This window comes from Ixodes scapularis, unplaced genomic scaffold (assembly GCF_016920785.2).
Source record: "Ixodes scapularis isolate PalLabHiFi unplaced genomic scaffold, ASM1692078v2 PGA_scaffold4__175_contigs__length_147842914, whole genome shotgun sequence".
Classification (NCBI taxonomy): domain Eukaryota; kingdom Metazoa; phylum Arthropoda; class Arachnida; order Ixodida; family Ixodidae; genus Ixodes; species Ixodes scapularis.
The window spans coordinates 109,715,632-109,722,595 of record NW_024609879.1 but is presented as its reverse complement, the minus strand read 5'-3'; the positions used below and the strand labels follow the sequence as shown (position 1 = coordinate 109,722,595).

Here is a 6,964-nt window from a genome sequence, read left to right as displayed (position 1 = left end):
ACAGCCACAAGCGTTCTCCAGTCTGGCAACGGTGGCGGCCGAAGGAAGGGAGGAAAACTCCCGGGACTCATCTACGCCGACGATATGGTGCTGATGGCGGACTCGCTGCAGGGCCTGCAGGGGCTCATGAACGAGTGTGGTGCAATGGGAGAGGCCCTGGGGCTTAGTTTCAGTTCGCACAAATCTGGGCTGATGGCCTTTGGGGCAGCAGAGGAAAACGGGACCGCCAACCTGTCCATTCAAGCCAATCCTGTACCTTGGGTGTACCACTACAAATATCTGGGTGTAAACCTACAGAAGGGACACCACTACCTCCTAGAGCACGAGACGAAGGTCAAGGCGAAGAGCAGGAAGAACAAGGGCATAGCAACGGCCAGGGCCCTCTGGGGATATAACCGATACGAGGTAACCCGAGCGGTCTGGAAGATGGTGGCGGTGCCGGGGCTCACTTTTGGCAACTCAGTGTTGTGCCTGTCATCAGGTACCAGGCAATACCTCGAGGTCCGTCAGACGGAGGTGGGAAGGTCGGCACTGGGAGCAAGCCGAACAGCACCGAACGAAGCCGTCCAAGGAGACATGGGCTAATCCGGTTTTGAGGCCAGGGATGCCCGAGCCAAGCTGGACTTCGAGCGACGCCTCAGCCGGATGAGCGAAGAGCGCTGGGCCAGACAGGTCTTCAAGTATGTACATCTTCGGTCCGTCCCAACCCGGTGGGTGCGACGGACGCGCCAGCTGGCACAGCGATACGAGGTCAATGGCCCACTCCTCTACCCAGCCGCGGAGCAGCCGGAACTGCTGCAGAGCATCCGCACGAGGGTGATCGAGAGCGAGACGCGGCGATGGGCGGAAGCGGCACGTCTGAAACCAGCGCTGGCCCTGTATGCCAGAGAGAAACAGGAGGTGAAGCGAATACCTTTCATGGACAACAGCAAGGGCAGTGCACTGCTTTCGGACGCCCGAGGCGGCATGCTGCGGACCCGCGTGTTCCGCGCGAAGTACATGGACATGGAAGTGAAGTGCGTCATGTGCGCGCAGGGAGCAGACGAGACGGCGGAACACGTCATTCTGGAATGCACGGGTATAAAGCCGGACGTGACGTACGAACCAGACATGGCGGTGGCGCTGGGTTTCCGGGGCGTTGACGAACAGTACGACGCCGATAGCTCGCAGCCAGTGGAGGTGACAAAGAGGAGACTGGAGTGTTGGTGGAAGAGAGCAAAAGAACACAACTACGTTTTTGGCTAGTGTAGCTACTAGCCAGGCTAGATCCAGCGCTGCTGAGATCCCCCGATACAAAGGGGTTAGCCCCAAATCCAATCCAATCAATCCAAGCTATTGCGTCGTAGAGGCAGCTGTAGCTCGCTACCGTCGTTTGTATCTGCGTCTCGCCCGTTCTTCGCCGTCTCACCGCTTATCTGCTTCGCTGTCACCGCCTAGGACGAGTATTTTCACCCTTCCTCTTTCTTCAGAGTCCTACTAGAGTGCCTTGCCCTACAACGATGTCGTTCAACGAAGGTGACAAGGGGCGAGTGGTTCCACGAAGGAGGGGAGCTTCGTCGTTCTACTAACAACTCTCCGAAAGAAGCTAAAATTGACGCGTAGAAGAGTCTGCACCAAGTATAAGCGCCAGCCGCATGTCCGCCCAGGAGTGTTGGGACAACGGTAAACCCAAGTGGAAGAAAACACTCCGAGAAGAATCAGGGCATCCACGCAACAGGTGTGTAAGCAATTTCTATATTCGGGCAGAATAACGCAAAGGGTTCGCAAAATCACATGACAGGACGTGTGTACTAAATACTCTGCAAGGGACTTTGCTGTGGCCACCTCCAGCTAGTCAAGCACGTTACTGTCGAGGCCGTAGGTGGGCAGTGACGGTGAATTCTCGCTATCTTTGGTGATTCTTGTGCCGACATCGACAACTTACTTTGCGTCTTGTGCTATATCCAAGCGAAAATTACGCTGCGAACGTTCTGGTTGCGCCACACTACCTTAGCCTCCGGCCCCTTTCTTGAGATTAGAGAGGCAACCTGGACGTATAAAGAAAAACGCGACGCACGAAACTGACACTAGTGCACGTAGAAGTTAGGCTAAGTAGGAGTTTCGACTGTGTCAATTATACCTAGCACCTCATCTCCTTGTGTGCTAATCTTTTGAAGAAAAAAAAATCTTGTGCTGGTTTAATTGGCTATCAGCTCTCATTTCTTAATTGTAACCTCCTAAGAAATGCCATTATGTGAACATGAGACGTGCTGGAGTCCAGTTGTTGACAGATGTCTTTTTTCAGGTGTCCATGTTAGTGTGCAACCATTGTCATTTATTTGAGAGGTTAACCAGAGCATTGTACTGGCATGATTAAGCTGGCACAAATTTAATATGGGTAGAAGTATAATTATTGATTTGAAAAGTTGTGTGTCTACAATATGACTGTTGTCGATGATCATATTAAGCTACTCCAGTATTTTCCATGCATATCAAGAAACAGCACAGGTATGACATCACTTGTTAAGCATTTATTTCTTGCAGTTAAGTGTCGAACAACAAATTGTACCGCATAAGTTGTAGTATGATTTGTTTTTCTTTCCGCATTGTGCTCTGTACATCTCAACTCATGGATGCTATCACAGGATATTCTTCGGCCTTTCATTGTAGGAGGGTGCACTGGTGTCGCACCCGCTGAACAATGAGCCCGTCCCTCCATCTTGTGGGGGCACTGGTGTCCCACATGGCAATGCGGCTGCCAAGCCCGTACAACAGTGCCAGCGCCCGCGCTGGTTGGCCGGTGCTCTCAATGCTGCCAGCCGCCATTCCCGAAGCCACAGTGAACGAGCATGACGACTGGCATGATGCCTGGTAAAAGTTTTCGATTGCATTTGCTACGTACCCATGATGGTTAGTTGCTACTTGATCACACAGCTTCCAATGTTTATTTATAAAAAAAATCTGTCTATACCCTTCCGTTTATTATTTCGATTTTGGCATATTGTCTTCTACGAACGCTAGAAACTGTGACAATGAGCCACATTTTCACGAATGCGACTTGTTAGGGGTGCCACGTAGGAACACAGTAAATTCCTTGGGTCTGGATAATGACATGTTTAATGACGAATACACCACACGTGTGCCCGGGGACCCAGAAGGTCCGAGATAACAGCGCTGTTTCTTTTGACGGTATCACCATTTGGAGTCTGCCGTGCCGCTACTGACAGTATCACGGAAAGGAAAGGGTCAGAACAAGAAAGGAACTCTTTCATGTTTACCAACAGTTGGCATTTAACATTTCTGTAATGAGGTCGTTGCGAGTTTCTACCAGTTCTCCGGTGTCTTCACCGTGCCTGTAACACTCGGCGTCAATGTGTTGTGCTTGCCTAGATTCACCTGCCTCACCGCTTCTGGACTGGGGTGGCATCATGGAGGTTGTGGTTGCTGCGCCACCAACCAAGCCCCCGCCTCCTCTACCCCCTCAGCCGCCACGTGAGGTTGTCCGAGTGAAGACAACTAAAGGCCGCACCAACTGGAGGAGCTGCACCCGCTGCAGGTGGAGCTACGTCAGTGTCAGGTTGCCTATTAACAGACGCAGGCCCAGGTTTTCCATCAGCAGCAGCGTAACAAGCTGGTTCGAGCTTGAGCTGCTTCAGCTCAACAAACTAATCATACTGCAACAACGAATAAATCAGCCTACTGTTGTGGCTGGGCCCCGAGAACAAGCAGCTGCTTGTTCTCGGGGCCCAGCCACAACAGTAGGCTGATTTATTCGATTTGTTTCATCTTCCTCTTTAGTAATTACAATGTTTTACATTCTCTTTTGTGTTTAAGAATGCTTTATTAAAGTCTGTAACTTGCTTCATTTTATCCCTGACCTGAAGTTGTTACAAGTATTGACCGTATCTTGTTCTGTAAAGCCTAGCATTTTTTTTAACTTGTTTCTCGATTGGCTATTTGTAGTGAACATTTTATGCAAAAGAGCAGTTACGTCAGCTTTAAACTTATTCTTTTAAAACTTAAAAAGTAACCGAGTATTTTTTTCTTACTAATTACATTGTTTGTATGTTTAGACAATGGGAAGTTAGTCAGCCCCAGTGAGCAACTTATCTCCACTGTAGACGAGATATTCAGCCACTGTCGTACCACAGCTATCCTGGGGTCTTTTAATTTAAATCACAGTAGTGATACACAACCGCATGCTGTTACAATGTTCATCCACATCGATACAGGCAGAGGCAAAGATTGAACTCAAGATTCCTATGTTCAGCTGTGCGAGCTTTCACTCCACGTGCTCCAAGCTGTGATCCGTTAATGCAGTCGACCACCGATCCCCTTGATGGAAATTAGAAATCTGTTTGAATTTACAGCCAGGTGTTTCCTAAACATTGCCACTGTTATTTATGTAATGTCTCTTTTATTATTGTGTAGCCCATGTGCAGCCTCGCTCATTAAATGCTGTTGTCACAGTGTTTTGCCATAGTTTTCATTGAGTTAAGACGTCTCATTTCCTGTCCAGGGGTTTGTGCCTCGCAATCCTCTATGAACTTGCACCGCCTACCAGAGTAATGTCGACACCACATTGACGAGGCTTGCCCACTGCCTTTTCATTGCGGAGGTGGCGCCGTGTCACAGAGGTTTTGGTTGCTTGTCCAAAGATCCCCAGGTGGTCAAAATTAATCCTCAGTTCTCTGCTGGGGCGTGCCAGATGCCCGTCGTTGGTTTGGCACGTAAAACCCCCAAACTTGACTTCGCTGCCTTTTCACTGCACACTACTACAGTGCCGACGTAGCAATTGGGCCCAAGTTTGCAGCTGACCACACAGTGACACTGTAATTGAGCAGCGGTTCCAGCTAAACCCTGGTACGGTGCTCACCTCATTCATGCTCGCATTCAGTGATACGTAGTGTGATGCCATCAGTTTGAGTGCATGGGCCTTGCATGCTTGTGTAAGTAACTGTTATGTAGGACACCCTTGACTGCCTAACATCTGAAGGTGTCCTCACAAGGAATTGCTGCGCTATTGTAATATTTATTCTAACCGAAAGCTCTTCATGTGGGGTCACAGCTGCAAGACATCATTCAGACATTCTCATGTATAAGTTTATTTCGAAGAATTGTGGACTGAACAGCTCGCTGAAAAGTCTCGAGTCTGAACATGGCAAAATTTTGGGTTATTTTAATGTAATTACCTGAAGCTTCTCACTTTCTTTGTATCCTGCTACCCCCCTGCTTTGTGTGATGACAAATATTGAATTGTTCTCGAGCAAAATGTTTCCACAACAAAGAGGGCAAGTTGGTCTTGCTTTTTTTGGAAGATTGATAAAACAGCAACCACCAGCATAGTTTCAAACACTGTTGTCCAGCGGGAACCTGAGTAGAACAAAGACATTGCAACAATTTGTGGTGACCAACTAGCTGAGAAACCGGCGGATTCGTTTCGGTTCAAATAAGAAAGTGTGTGGCCATAGTATAAGGTTGATTTGTTTCTGGCCCGATTGCATTTTGAGCTTTAACATGGCCAGTGACTTGATTCTTCGGTGACCTAAGCTAAAAAGGACATGCTCTGCATTCAGTTCCTACTGGAAACACCACACAACGAGTTGAGCCCGCAGCCATGCCCCGTTGAATGTGTCCACGGGGTCTGGAGTCGATGGGAGATGAGACTGCCTTCAGCTTCGTCAGTGGGGGGTGGGACTGTTGGAGCGGGAAGTGGCTCGTTCTGCAGGTGGGCCAAGTTTTGCAGTGCAAGTCCACCAGTGATCATCACAGCTGACCATTCAGGCTTGTGCTGCTAGCACATGTCGAGGCACGGAAACTGCCTAGGCCCGCTGCACTGAGTTCCTAGTCCAGAAGTGGGCCTTTTGGTACCTACACAAGACAAAAATGAAGAACAATACAGCACAATTATTTTTGAATAGAAAATGTGGGACTAGTTTGTGGAGTAGTGTATGTCCGATTAATGCTCAGACTACTGTTTTCGATAGAAAGTGCTGTGTATGATAACACTTTTCTTCAGATGTACACACACAGCTTTTTGTCGTGAATGGATAATGTCCCTTCGCGCACATCTTGAGCTTCAGAAAGTCTCTTTTAGACAGCTGCAGGCATCAGTCCGGTCCGGGTGGTATGCTGTACGATATGGACTTTGGTACTAGTTGTATTTTCAGACAACTCTGCTGCTTGCCGAAGGATGTCAACCTGCGAATGGTGTGGTCTCGGCGTATGTTGCCTACATTATTGTATATTTCTGTGGACTCGTAAGCCGCGGTCTGATTTCAGCAACAAATGCCAAGAACCAACAAACAACCAACCTCAATGAACAACAAATGTTATTGAGCAGTGGGTGTTCGCCGTGCAGTTTGGTTTACACGACACAAGCACATGCAGACACAAAAACTGTTTACATATGGGACTTGTAGTTACCAATTGCACAGACAACTTAGTGAATGCCACCAAATGAATGCTTCCATGTGTATGTAAAAAGTAAACATTCGATCATCATTTTCAATTTTAATTTTATTTTAAGTTTTGATGTCTGAGAATCTGACGATCAAAAAGGTTGATCTGGGATGAGACTGTGTTGCAACACACATCGTCTCATCCCACATTCACTGGAAATGTTCTTTGGTCATGATCATTCTTGCAAGAAGGGTGCGCTCGGGCCGCTACTATCATTGTGCTCGGTAACCCGATCGGGAGTTCGTTTTATTTTAACGTATTTCTGTGCTCTCACAAGAGTCTGTAACCGGTTAATGACTTTTTTTTTCTTCATAAGAACGGGAGTACGTTCACGCTCGGTCGTGCAAACTGTCGCCGGATACAGATTTGTTTTAAAGTTTTGATTGATATCGTACGTCAGAGTTTAGACCTACGATATCGCATCTCAGCGTACAGTTTGATTTATTAAGTTTGGCACTCGTAACGCAAAAAACAGGGGTGAACTTACCTGCACGTTGATGGAGAAGTATCCATTTCTGTTTCG

At 48.0% G+C, this 6,964-nt stretch overlaps 1 long non-coding RNA gene across 1 annotated transcript; it reads left to right on the top strand.

The window, feature by feature from the left end:
* Window positions 1-1,634: 1,634 nt before the first annotated feature.
* On the top strand, window positions 1,635-3,441 carry LOC121837714. Its single transcript, XR_006078317.1, has 3 exons — window positions 1,635-1,717; window positions 2,650-2,850; window positions 3,370-3,441. It is a non-coding gene; the product is annotated as an uncharacterized LOC121837714 (long non-coding RNA).
* Window positions 3,442-6,964: the final 3,523 nt, after the last annotated feature.